The sequence below is a fragment of the Doryrhamphus excisus genome, linkage group LG9 (genome assembly GCF_037039965.1).
Source record: "Doryrhamphus excisus strain RoL-2023G ecotype Guam linkage group LG9, RoL_Dexc_Guam_v1.1, whole genome shotgun sequence".
In the NCBI taxonomy this organism is placed as follows: domain Eukaryota; kingdom Metazoa; phylum Chordata; class Actinopteri; order Syngnathiformes; family Syngnathidae; genus Doryrhamphus; species Doryrhamphus excisus.
In genome coordinates, this window is record NC_136365.1 from 7,523,438 (window position 1) to 7,538,669 (window position 15,232).

The window sequence follows — 15,232 nt, forward strand, 5'->3', positions numbered from 1 at the left end:
GTCTGACGCCTGTGACTTTCACTTACTGATACCGACTGACCAGTGTAGAATACTGCAAATCACAATTTGAATGCATCTTCTGAATGCCTTCGATTTGTAATTTAGTTCCTTCAGCCATTTTTATGCTTGAAAATACTTAATTTAGGCTGAAGATGCAAAATTCAAACCGCAATGCAGTGTGGGACGGCTGTATTTGCTTCAGTGTATTTTGTCTGTTGACTGAAAAAGTCAAAGAGCAGAGGTGAGCAAGTCAAGTGGCCTTGAGCTCAATAAAAATTAGAGTATTCAGTAGGACTGTGTGGATGAAGCATAGCAGCAGCAAATGGGAGAATGGGAAGATAAGACACCGGAGGACAGTTGACTCTGTTAGTAGTCGTGCAGTAGGATTCATCAGCGGCAGGAGATATGGACACTTACGACAATGTACCACTATCAGCCTATCTGTGTCCATCTCTGCTCTACAACTCTACTTTACCTACACTCTCGAGGCACTTTTTCTATCCTCCTTTTCGCTTCCCAGATACCTTCTGCACCTCTTCGTCATTGTCTCTCTCACACACACATTATATCTCTATTTGCTGAGCCTGCATGACCTTAACCCACCAGTCTTTTCTTACTACTTCCCGCTGAAAGGCTTTTCCTCCATTCTTCACGTGATGATACCAACAAGCGTCGATGGGAATCCAGAAATGCTGACGCTTGGCTTGTCTCCAAGAAACACAAAAGGAAAAGCACAGACTTTCTCTTTTGTTTTATTGGTCTCAAACAACATATGAACCTTTTATCTTTGTCTCCACAGGGGCCCTATTTGTCTTTCAGAAATGCAAGCCCAAGGTCTTATTGCATCCCTGCCTGTTACGCTATTCCTAAAATAGGGTAAAATTGAACTTTTGTCTCCTGGTTGAAGATTAACCGAAGAGTCTGGATCCATGGATCCCCAGATGCTTCTGATACCAAAAATAAATTAGGTTAATGGAATTGGATATATAATAGGAATTTAAATAGTAGTTTGTCTTTTTTAGTTGGCACTATATTAAAATGGCAATCTTTCCCGTCTTCAAATAAAAATGAAGTGTTATTTTTATTAAATTACTTTATTATTTTCTACCGCCGGACTCTGTATTTCTGTCAACAATACAAATAGCCAACTGATCTAAATCAAATTGCTAGTTTTTTTCATCATTGTCACCAAGAACAATTTGTATAGCCTATTGTTGGAAATTATTCACCCAGATTGTTAATGTAATACAGTAATTTTCATTCAGCCAACAAAATAATAACTAATTGAATAGCTCAACAAAACTGATGTGATGGTATTAACCCGAATTTAAGACAATCCTGATGATGCCCACCCTCATTTTCATGACCCTGTTTTGGAAAACATTTTCTAATAGGGATGTCCCAATCTGATATCGATATTGGAATATTGGTCTAATTTCAGCAAACAAACAAAAAATCTGATTATTTCGACCTGCCTCTAAAATATCCAATATCGACCCTCAGTTCATTCCAGACTTAGTGCCAGCACTTCTATCCATCAGCACTGGATTCAGCATGCATAGACCATGTGATCACAACAACAGCGTATTCTATAGGGTTCGGAATCGACGGGACCTGAGGACCAGGCAACCAGAAGAAATAGCAGCAAACACCAAAGAAGAAAAAGCAGCAGCTAAAAAGATTGGCTTAACTTCATAAATAAGAGCGCTCGGCTCAGTGTGACATTTGCAACACAATGATATCATGCAAAGCAGGGTGCACGATCAACATGATTAATGTTCACACATTCATGGTGTAAAAATGGGAGTACCTCATCTTTGATGTACTACATCGGACTTCCTCTCAGCGATCAGAATCAGGGAAGTCAACACAATAAATTACATCTGTCTCAATGTAACCAAGGGTTCCAGGATGCTCGCCAATGTGGAAATATAGGATGGGACCTATGGCTATGGCTCGGCCTCATAGGAGTGCTATCCTGTATACTTGTGTTAACAAAATAATACAAAAATATCTTACACCAACATTGAGGCAGCAAACAAAGTGTCTACTTTCAAAAGTGACCTTTTGTGAAAGTGTACTACTGTAAAAAGATTCTTCATAATATTTAGATTCAAGTTGAATTAGTTGAAATTCATAGTAAGAAATAAAGAGTATCCATTACGGATAATGCCGCTTTTCCGGATACGAGTAGAAACGAGTACATTTTGTCATTATCCGTATTCGTGTTTAAAGAAAATGTTCATTACGTGTCCACTCTTCACGCTCTGTGATTGGCCAGTCGCACACAGGGACCCAGTAATCCACAGTAAGAAAATTCATGTCATTAGTAAGTTAATACTTACTCTGGTTAGCACCCTCAATTAATACATGCAAACCTTTGTGACTCGGAACTGGAATTGACACAAGGAAACTTAATTGGAGCTAAAATCGTTCAAATTCAAATGACGCTGATGATAGTGTTCTAGCGTGTTTCTCAACGTGAATGTGTCATAAAATTTCAAAAAAGACATTGCAACTGAGTGCAAAACTTGTGATGCAGAGAATTGCCGTGGTGGTACACGAGGATTTGCGTCGTTTGCAACGACAGAAAAGAGTCAGCCCCTGTCGGTGGTAAGTAATGTCGGATTGGAAAGTTTAATGGAGGACCTCCAGCCTCATGACGTTATGCCTAGCCACCACTACATTGTCAATAAAGATGAATAATGATGTAAATGCCCAAGGTTTTTGTATTCCTACTTTTGCTGGCTGTTGGTTTCTACTTAAGTAATATCACTTGATCAAGCCAACATTCCACCCTACAAAACAAGTATATACAGTAAATGTGTATAATTCATCCTGATATTCGTGCTTGGTATTGGTTGATATTCAAGGTATTGATATACCTACAAATATTTTAATATCGGTACTGTATCAAGACAAAATTGCATTTAAGACAAATTAATCTTCAAGTTTTTAAGATAATGTACATCACATTGCAACCATCATTATATATTATACTTCTTAACTGCTTGTTTGTAATTTTTTAGATGCTTCATTCATAATAATATACAAGTAAGGGCATCTTCTGTGACTTGATGTTATGTGTATACGTCTTTGTACGTATACGTGTAATGTGAAAAAACCCAAGTAACCAAGTCTCCTGGATTGTTATTTTCATATTCTGCTATTTTACCAGCTCAGATTTCATGAAGAGCTCCTGAAATATACTTTTAAAGAGTGAAAATGTTTGAAAGTGCTCTATCTCTGTGCTGCAGTCTCACATGGAAAAGTCTGATAGTTTGCATGTATTGAACACCCTTCATTTTCAGTTTTTGAGGAAGAAAATATTGTGTCATATTTTAGTCCGTAAATGCATTTTACAATGGAGGTTGCATCACTTCCATTGCATTCATAAGGGTATGGGTGGTGCTAACCGATGAAGTGTGTCACACTAATATCCGTTACTGTTATATGCTCTTGAAATTGCAGAGTACAGATATTGTCACAGAATATGTTAACTTTGTAAATTTATAATCACTACTTTATCAATTTAACACACGATAATATTAAAGCCATGCAGTAAATTGTCTTTATAATGATCCATTTTGTGTTGGAAAGAGGTGCTGATTTATCTTAATGGCTATTTTGGCTGCTTTAATTTGTGGTGGTGGTGCGCACAAGCGAGTGTCTGATCTCATCACACTAAAATAATTCTTCATAATAATGTCACTGCGGGAACAGCAGTCTGACCAGTGGTGTCCCTCGATACTCTGCTGTTGAGTGTCCACTAGTGTGTTTGTCTTTACACTCCACGGGGCTTTATTGCACTTCAGTTAACGGATATACAAGGTGATATAACTGTCATAAGACATTAAGGAATGCACCCATGATGCGATGTGGCAATAAACCAAAACATGTCCTCGGGTGTATTGAAATATGTTCCACAAAGCACAAAGTCTAAATGTCATTTATACCATAAGAAAATTATCTGCTTGGCTAATAAAAAGTTTAGTGCATATAAGAGTTCCTTCAGATTTTGTTATTTAGTTTTGGCGCATATTTTACCATGATGACTTTGGGCAAGAGGCGGCAAACAACCATTCACACTCACATTCATACCTATGGACAATTTGAAGTCGCCAATTAACCTAACATGTTTTGGGAATGTGGGAGGAAACCGGAGTACCCGGAGAAAACCCACGCATGCACGGGGAGAACATGCAAACTCCACACAGAGATGTCCAAGCGGAGAAGCGAGTGTCTGCCTTGTCTGCAATATGTTGTACCGTATTTTGAATTATTACAATATCATGTTGGGTATGGATGAATAGCTACATATAGCCTAAAATAGTACAAACAAATAGTAAAGTAAAATAGATTAGAAAGCTGTATGAACATGAAGTATAAAGATCAAGAAGTATAAAATCAACAGTATTCATTTAATAAAACCTAATACAGTGACAGGAGATGAGAAAACAGCAAAGATGTCTCTTTCTGAAGTTATCTGTCATCTTTTCCGCAGCTGCATTTCACCTGAAAAGCTTTCAAAATCCATTATAAGAAATAACCAGTCATACTGGCAAATGACGAGTGGTTTCTTCAAAGTGGATGTCAGCTCACACTGTGTCATCCCTGCAAGCAATGTGGCTCAGGATATCATCACCAGGTGGAAAAGTTCCATTTTACTGCAAAACGCAGCAGTCTGGCCTGAATTGGACACCGATGTGTGTCATCCTCCCTCATTATATAACCACAGGAATATTAATGCATGTGGGATGTGAGGTAAATGTCAAGTCAGAAGCGGCTTTGCTGAATGTTGCAAAAGGTTGAGAAAAATATGTATTGAAGAAGAGTCTGTATTATATGTAAGATCTTTACAGAAAGATTGGGGATATAAGTGGATCTCACGTCAGTGGAAAGATGAATGAAGAACACGGGATGCACAGCCATGAACACAGCAGATCAGACAGCTTAAGCTTCCTAGCTCATTGTTGTGTCAAAGTGTAATTAGTATGCATGAGCCCTGTTCTTCCTGATATGTGAAGTGCTGGGGGCCATCCAATGTGTCTGACAATCAGCGTCACACAGCCCAACTCTCCCCTCATCTTCTTATATCCAATCAATACGCCTCCTTCAAATGTCTCCGTCTTCTGATGGACATTCTTCTATCAGTCTCTTCAGTGAACTCTTTTCAGGACAGCGTGTACGATACATGAAGAACTAAAGAAGGAGGATCAAAGTTCATATTGATTAAATAGACTACAAAACGGGCCGCACAGTGCCGAGTAGTTAGCATGTTGGCCACTGGGTTCGAATCTATGCTTGGGCATCTCTGTGTGGAATTTGCATGTTCTCTCCGGGTACTCCCGTTTTATCCCACAATCCAAAAACATGCTAGGTTAATTGGTGACTCCAAATTGTCCATAGATATGAATGTGAGTGTGGATGGTTGTTTGTCTATATGTGCTCTGCGCCTCCAGTTTCAGCATGACCCCACAACCTGAGTGATGATAAGCGGCATAGAAAATGAATGGATGGATGACAGAATGCGAGGTTTTGCATAGCGACACATTTTATATAGTGCTTAAGGCACTATGTAAAGAGAATAACATTGAATGCTGACACTGTTAAATAATAACACAAAGCTTTCTCTTGAATTATACTCTACATTTTGTTGAACATTTATACAAAATATATATATTAAAAAAAACATTCAAATATCAATGTGCCAAATTTTCTTTAGCATGAGGAACCCCACTCCATTATTGTTCCAGTAGTCTGCTATAGGAACATAAAATTTGACTTTTTTTACACTTTTCAGGTTTTCAGCCATTTAAGCAGCAAAGTAAAACCAAATTTGACATTCTCAACAAAATGTTTACTAGTCATAAACTGTTCTATTAAATTCATCCCTGCATAAACAAAGCTTAATACAATGGCCATATGACAGAGAACCTAATATTTAGCAATAATAATTATAAAAAATGAGGCTACAGAAGGAGTGACATGCTTTATAATGTGTAAAATGCCTTGTAAATGTAATGTAATGTAAAACTGATTGTTCAGTTCTGAAAATGAAATGTGTCATTCCAGTGCACTTTGTCAACTGAAGTTGGGTGTTGGCGTGCGTGCATACGTGTCTGTGTGCACCAGCTATCTTTGTGTGCCATTGATGACAGAATACAGTGGATAAATCCCACTCACTTAGAAAAACACATATCCACAAACACTGACACAGAGGCTAAACAAACCTGCTTGAATAGCAAATAACTCCAACACAAATGTCTAAAAATATGGACAATTACAATATGCAACAACCTCTCCAGGCACTGTCTCACACACACAACAAAACATCAAGAGTGTGTGTGTATTACATCGCATGCAAACACTGGTCCTGCGCACTGAGGCGTTAACTATTTCAGCAGAGTTACGGGATTACTCTGCAGGCGTTTTGTGGAAGAGAATGTTAAAATACAATACTTGTATTAACTTTCTCCCAAAACACACAGAAGTAGGCTGCAAGCAGAACAGATGTTCCCATTTAAACAAACAAAGGGAAATAGGACTGCAGCAGGTAGGAACAGGAGGACTGAAGCACACACATCAAGAGTGTGTGTATGTGTGTGTGTGTGTGTAATGACAGGTATCCATCAAACCATACATAGCACACATAAACCAAGAGTTTTCAGCTCATGTGGAAAGAGAAGATGACAATATCAGGAAAAAGACCATAAAATGATGATGTCCTCACTTATGCATACTCACACTCGGCCATTGGTGCTAGCTCGACCTGGACACAATTCCTTCTCCTGGTCGCCGTTAGCCTGCGCTCACACTGAGCATTTGTGCTATGGGCTACTTGCTTCCCCTATCACATCTATTCTGCTGTATTACTGCATTTTCATTGATTTAGTGGATTATTTCCAGTCTTATTTTGAGTTGTTTGGGTTATCTGTATTGTGCAAGTTGACAGTTGAGAGGAGCACACGTACTATATGTAGGTGAGAGTGAGCAAGTCTGCTGTTGGTGTGACTTTTGGATGATTCAGAATACTTATTATTATTATTATTCAGTACTTTATTCCTATTATGAAATATATTATCATTATCTGAGAGAAGTGATCGCATTGCAGTCATTTTATGATTCAATCTCTCACCACATCAGTGGCTTCACTCTGTCATGTTTTTTTTCAAAACTCTATGATATCATAATTCTGTTTTTTGTGGTATGATGTCACTTCCTGTCCTCCACACATTAGGAAAACATTTACTGCAACAGGATGTCTAATGTCTAATAACTAGTGCTGTCACTCAATTAATCAAGTTAATCACATGTCTACTCTGTGAATAATCCTGATTAATCACAATCATGATTTTGTTATTTTTTGTAACCGGCGCTGCCATGAGTGGCTGCCTTTCAAGCAGCTATCTATGTCCCTAATCACACATTTACCTTGGACTTAATTAAGTTGACTTTATCTATTGAAGTCCTAAAATTTGTTTTAATCTAGTTTTGAAATAAAAGTATAAGACTAGTGATACTGTACTGCACCTTTCAGGGTCTTTATTTGTGCAAAGCTAGAAAGCCAGTTAACAGCCACATGTCCTCCAATTAACACGCAAGGCTGGTCTTTTTTTTTTCTATAAAACTGTAACACGGAAATATAAACATAGCGTCAACATATTCTGGTCCAACTATGTGAATTTGTAATGTGTAATATTATAAATGCCATCATTATAATTATTTTATATTCTATGTAAATATGATTAGTAGTATTATAGAGCGTGACGTTGACCAGAGTCAAATTCCTTGTGAGGTAACACAGGGCAAATACATCTGATTCTGATATTCCGTTTCGAATTAACATCTAAATTATATACAGTGGGCTGCATGGTCGGGAGTGGCTAGCGTGCAGGCCTCGCAGCTTGGAGACTCGAGTTTGATTCCACCATCGGGCATCTCTGTGTGGAGTTTGCATGTTCTCCCTGTGCATGCGTGGGTTTTCTCCGGGTACTCCGGTTTCCTCCCACATTCCAAAAACATGCTAGGTTAATTGGTGACTCCAAATTGTCCATAGGTATGAATGTGAGTGTGAATGGTTGTTTGTCTATATGTGCCCTGTGAAGACAGCTGTGATAGGCTCCAGCACCCTCACAACCCGCGTGCAGATAGGGGGAGAAAATGAATTATCTACAGTGATATTGCTCCACATATAACAACGGTAAACATTAGTACATGTACAGATAACAGCGCAGCAGATGGTCTTATCTCGCAATGTTAAAGAATCCTTTCAACTTTTCCTGGATCCAGACAGTGATCCGTAAAGTTTCATGCAAAGTTATTTTGAACACAGTCAGACAAACCTCACATGGTGTGACCTTTATGTCTGCTAATGTTGGCCTAAATATTAATATTTCACATTGCATTTTATTCCTGGTGCTTGTGTGAGCATATCTAGTGTATTCCTGTGTCTGAAAATCTATCTTGCTTATAGATGGATGATTTTTTTGTTCTCAATGTCACCCTCGGGTACCTCGTAGCTTCTTAATAAATGGTGACACCATCTCCGAATTAGTTCAACTTTGAAACCCTGGCCATAACCTGGTCGCAACCAGGTTGAGTTCAGCCAAAGTTACCATGGTGATGCCGCAGCTTTAAAAGAGAGCTACCTACGCTGAACAGCAAGTCCGGCTTTACACTCAACACACCTCGCTAACCCACTAAACTTGTTTGGCAGAATACCCCTACAGACTTTGCACCCACACCAATGCCTTTTCAGAAAAAGTCTCAACCCACATTCTGAATCCTGCAATATAAGGCGCTACAGCCTCTTTCAGCACAAGGCCATTCCAGCCAGGATCAGACCAAAAGAAAGAAAATCTCCGAAAAAGGACAACAACAATGATGAACGGAGGAGCAGGGGACTCTAATGCGTAAACTTAAAGGATGTACAAAGGTGTCTGGCCAGAGTTTCAAAACAACCTGTTCTCACTGACCTTAAATGGAGTAGATGAAAGACTAATACAGACACAAACATTGTGTGTATGCTTGGACATCCAAACTTCTCCATCAGTGTATTTTGTATGTTGCCGGTGTTTATTGAAAGCCAGCTTTGGTGTTAAATGGGAACACTTTCTAAAATTCACTCTATTTATAGAAGCTCCTGAGTGAAAAGTTGTTCTCATTTGTCTCTGTCTAGATTTATCTCTGTCCAATGACGTCTTTCTATTTTTTTTTCCCTTCCTACGGCCCATGAGACTAATTAGCAGATGGTATGAATGGAGAGGAAATGAGAGAGGCCAGACAAGAGAAATGGAGGATGAATGCTTTTTAAACTGCTTACATGCACAACATTGCTGGTAAATTGGTGGTTGAAAAATGTCATTTTGGCCACTTTAACCAGTAATTGTTGGCAACTTAGAGTATTATTAGGGAAAGTTTACATACATCAGGATGGAATATAGAACATTCTTTCAGAATAACAGAATAGGTTATTCTGACTGGTCGCCAGCCAATCACAGGGCACATATAGACAAACAACCATTCACACTCACAGTCGTGGAGTCGCCAATTAACCTAAACAATTAACCTGTTTTTGGAATGTGGGAGGAAACCAGAGTACACGGAGAAAACGCATGCATGCACGGGGAGAACATGCAATCTCAGAGATGCCCAAGGGTGGAATCGAACTTCAGTCTCCCAGCTGTGTGACCTTCGCACTAGCCACTTGCCCTGTTGAAAGTTATGGCGTATTGTAAATGTTTCTGCTATATTATTAGCGACATTCTGACAAACAGAAAGGTGGGGTACGCCCTGGACTGGTCGCCAGCCAATCACAGGGCACATATAGACAAACAACCATTCACACTCACATTCATACCTATGGACAATTTGGAGTCACCAATTAACCTAGCATGTTTTTGGAATGTGGGAGGAAACCGGAGTACCCGGAGAAAACCAATGCATGCACGGGGAGAACATGCAAACACAGAGATGGCCGAGGGTGGAATTGAACCCTGGTCTTCTAGCTGTGAGGTCTACATGCTAACCACCCTGTCTTCTGCATCTGTCTATTTCTCTATCTCTACTTTGGACATTTCCCAACCAACTGGACATGTCCCTCTGATGTACTCATTCCTGATCCTATCCATCCTGGTCACTCCCAATGAGAACCTCAGCATCCTCATCTCTGCTGGTCATCGCTGGTCTCACCACAGTTTTGTATACTTTTCCTTTCATTTTAGCTGAAACTCTTCTATCACAGATCACACCTAACACTTTTCTCCACCCGTTCCATCCTGCTTGCACATGCTGTAAAACAAAATTATCGTCTTATCAATAAGTAAGCCAGGTTAGTCTTAATAAATGTACAAATAAGAATCCAGTCAAATAATTGGATAATTAAATAACTGAATACAATTTGGAAAGCTGGCAAAAACATCCATATGCGCTTACATTTGATGAAAACAATTAAAAATGCACAGCATGTCTGCAACACCAGATGAACAGGGAGGCTAATAAAAAGTCAAAATATGATAACAATGGTGTGTTTGTCTGCCTGTTATTAAGTCATTATGTGTGTGTCACTGTAGAAACGCCCTGAGGATTGTAGCCTTTCTTTTCTGTTTTCCTCCCTTCATCATTATTCCTGTTTGCATTCTCTTTTCAGTCCCCTATTATTGTTGAGCTCTTTGTCTAATCTTCTCCTATCCTTCCTTCTCTGTGGCATGCTGCGTCCCATGGAGCCTATCTGCCAGTCAAAACACTTTCCAGTTGTTGAACATGGCCAGCAACAAAAGGCTTAAGCTTGGCGTTTAGAGGAGATAGGACAACTCAGCTTTCAGTAAACATCCTGTACCTGAAAGTATAGGTTATCTATTTTTAGGCGATGTACATAATATTCGATAAGCTACCGAAGCATCACTTTGGAGAAACCCAAACCACCGCCACACAACCGATGCTGAGTAAACTTTCCTCTCAACAACAACCTCATCTTCGGAGTATAACTCCAAGTTATAACTCAATATGTTATTTCACTTTGAAAATGAATAACCCCAATCACGGTAGAAAGTTAATTATCCCTGTCAGACTTCCATTATAGCCACAAAAATAATAGCAGCCAATCGAAACCACTCAGTCAGAATAAACCATATGAAGAAAACAGAAACTACAGCATATTCAAGTTGCTTGGCTCTTAATTACACTTTTTTTTTCCAAATAAATAAAATAAACACCACCACTGGTGAGTATACACTTTTCAAATGTTAAGACCAGTTGAAAATGTGTAAGAATGTGCATTAGAGCTCACTGCGGTTATAAGTAGATCTTCATAAATTGGGAGGGAGACAAAAAAGTGGAACCAATTTATTGCAAACAGCTGAAATAGGCTGTTGACAACAGCTACGACGACTACAGCCTGTAAAGGACAAAATCTTTGAAAAATGTGGACTCAATATATTTTTCTGTTAGGTATTTGATCTCTTGATGGCAAAGGCAAAAAAATCTTGGATTGTTTGAGCTACATATGCAAAGCTTCTTGCAGCGCACCATTTCTGTGAGGTAATTTTATTATTTTAGAAGGATTATAAGAACAAAAAAAACCTCTTTGAAGGTCTCGTTTCCTTCAACGCCACAAATTTGCCCATTCGGAATATGCATGAGAGCACCAAACATGGGACATTTAAAGGTGTAAGAATGTATCCTTGATGGTACTGATAGCTTCCAGCGTTATTGTCCAACTCTCAATTTATGATTCCGACATCAACCGATACCGACATGTATAACATCATATATAATATATATTTCATTCATTCATTCATTTTCTACCGCTTATCTTCACGAGAATCGCGTGCGTGCTGAAGCCTATCCCAGCTGTCTTTGAGAGGCAGGGTACACCCTGGACTGGTCGCCAGCCAATCACAGGGCACATATAGACAAACAACCATTCACACTCACATTCATACCTATGGACAATTTGGAGTCACCAATTAACCTAGCATGTTTTTGGAATGTGGGAGGAAACCCACGCATGCACGGGGAGAACACGCAAACTCCTCACAGCGATGCCCGAGGGGGGAATCGAACTCAGGTCTCCTAGCTGTGTGGCCTGTGGGCTAACTATTTAATAAGCAGTATTATATATATATTAATATATATATTTATTGAGTAAAATTGTTGGGAAAGAGTGTTTCTCGCTTGTTTTTCTGTCATGCCCCCAATATTAACGCGTCCACAATTTCAATGCAGCTGTTGAGGTCATTATGAGCTCTGTTGTTGCTCGCCTTGTCTAAGTAGGCCTTAATATCCTCCCCATGGAAGATTTGAGGGACGCAGTGTTGGCTGCATTTTGCTGCAATCTCTGCGAATGCAATGTTAATGCTACGTGCTCTACATCGGTTCTCATGAATGGAAAATCACAATACCGATATCAGATTTTTAGGCTGATATCGGGTCGGTAATCAGCATTGGCCAATATTGTCAGACATCCCGACTTAGTTACATAAGTTATTTGTGAGTTTCTGTGTTGTTGCCACTATATAATGTTTTAATAAATGCTATTCCAGTTTTTGCTGAGACAGTCAACCAAGATAAACATACTGGGAGTTTTCCTCAAAAAGTCAGGAAAATACAGTGACTTATGCAACTGGTTTGCAGCCACAAAGACTCGACAAAGTGACATTTGAGCTGTCACTCAGTCTTGACATCATATTCAAATGTTTGGTAGGCTGAGGCTTTCCATGCTAAATTGTTTGGAAAAACTATTGGTTTGAGTTTTGATTCTTTTGTCAAAAAATAAACTGTGACTTTGAGGAAAGGACAAACAAAATGAATCTTCTTAAATGTGTAGAACAACAATAAAAAAATGCCTTTGTGTTTGTCTGTGAGTTCATGGTAGTGACACAAAGGGGAAAACAGGAAGATATCCGGTAACGAAAGAAAGATATTCTCCAAGGGCGTATTGTGAGAGTTGTGATAGACACCTGCTGAAAGCGTGTTTGTGTGCGCGTGTGGGTGCGCACGCGTGTGTGTTTGTAAATCTTTGCCAGTGACAGAATCAGCACACAGGCTTTATGACCCTGCTCAGTGAGCTGGCCTCCTTCATCATCTCCAAACTTTTCATAGAGCAAGTGTTGTTTTTTTCTTACCTTGAGTCAAATTCACAATATGGAATATGATAGCATATTAATATCTCATCAGTATATTTTCCATAGCCATTCAATTGAGTAGCTCAACTATAAAATGCATACAGTAATATCTTATTTATTGCAGTTAGTTGGTTTCAGCCATGGCCTTTATAAGTGGATTTCCGCAATATCCGATTCTTTCTTTGTAAATGACATATTTTCATAGTCAGCTTACCTGTTTATGACCTACTAATACGGTTCAACATAATTAGAGCCATCTACACCCTGTAGTCTCTTTTACACCGCATCCATTCAACCATTTTCTGTACCGCTTATCCTCACTCGGGTATGCTGGAGCCTATCCCAGCTGTCTTTGGGGAGAGGCGGGGTACACCCTGGACTGGTTGCCACTATTTAAGACATCAATGAGACTTTTAATACTATAAATATGTCCGCTAGGGATGATGACTGGCGGTTAGACAAGAAATGATGTTGAGGATTTAGAATTGAGTTTAGCTTGGCATGGATTATGGCTGTTGCATTAGCGTATTTTTATTTATTTTTTTTGGTGCGGGGGTTGCAGACCATTCAAAGCTGCAATAAAAGCCCGTTGTTCTGGTAAACTGGTATTTGGTATTTCTGTGTCATTACGTTACTGACACCTAATGACCAGTGTAGAATACTACATATAATGCCATTTGAATGTGCCTTCTGAAGGCCTTATACTGTCTTTGTATTTTAGATCATTAGCTAAAAAATATGGGGAATTTGCTTCTGGATGCATATTGTAGCGAGGGACGACTATACTGAATAGGTGAAGTATAAAATACATCTGGTATATAAATAAAGGCACCCCTGTCTGTCTACTTCTCCTCATTAATAACTGACATGTCTCAACAATAGCGTCTGACACAAGTACAAGTCTGCGTTTATAAAGAGTGTTCCTACATTAAACTGACAGTACATTATGAAGGCGCTTCAATCTTTGAGAGACAAATGGATCACTCTGTCTTACAATCGAGATTACAAAGCTCCGGTTCATATATTAATTCATTATCACTCTGTTCTGCTTAAGTATAAGAAGGAAGCATCCACCGGTCCACATTGTCTTTTTTTTTTATCTTAGTGTTGAGCGTCGACCAAACCTCTTCAATGCAGTTTATCTTTGCCTACGCTCCCTTCACTAATAACTGACGTGTCTCAAGAATAGCGTCTGACGTTTATAAAGAGTGTTCCTACATTAAACTGACAGTACATTATGAAGGCGCTTCAATCTTTGAGAGACAAATTGATCACTCTGTCTTACAATCAAGATTACAAAGCTCCAGTTCATATATTAATTCATTATCACTCTGTTCTGCTTAAGTATAAGCAGGAAGCACCACCGGTCCACATTGTATTTTTTTTTAATCTTAGTGTTGAGCGTCGACCAAACCTCTTCAATGCAGTTTATCTTTGCCTACGCTCCCTTCACATTTCCACCTCAGTGGCAATCACTCACTCCACTTGCATTTATTTCTGACATCCTAATTGAGTCATGTGTTGTCAGCCCTGCAGCTCTGCTCAAAGCTCCCTTTCATAACTCGGATCATAGTGTGTGTGTGTGTGCGCGCGCGTGTGTATGTGATGTATGTCCAGCAGTCACTCATGTCTAAATTTCTCTGTGGAGTGTTCATATATCAACCTCTGAGTGCTGCACAATAAATGGAATGAGAAGAAACTGTCTGACAAAGTTGGCATGTAGTAGAACAGTACTGTGAGATAAGAAAGTGAATATATTCTTTGTATCCACTAGTCTGTTCAGTTCAGATTTATTAAAATAATTAAAAAAAACATCTCTTTCATGAAAAATATATGTGCTCCTTTCATAATTTAACTCACTGGGAAATTCTCTTTATTTGAATGTACAGTAACTCTTAGCTGGCTAATCATTCACCACTATAAATACTGTATCAACATTGGAAAACTACTGTAAGACTCGAGTTTCACGAGTCTTTGTTTAAAATACATAGTGTAGTTTAAAATACCTTTATGAAAGACTCCCATAACATCATATAACTGGACCACAATTACATGGGTCTTCAAGAGGGAATTTTGCCCATCATTCACAATCCTTATGTGAACCA

General features: G+C 39.0%; 1 protein-coding gene across 1 annotated transcript in view; it reads right to left on the reverse strand.

The window, feature by feature from the left end:
• Positions 1-15,232, reverse strand: part of sgcz (sarcoglycan zeta) — a 246,419-nt gene that overhangs the window by 97,179 nt on the left and 134,008 nt on the right. The gene's annotated exons all lie outside the window — the stretch shown is intronic.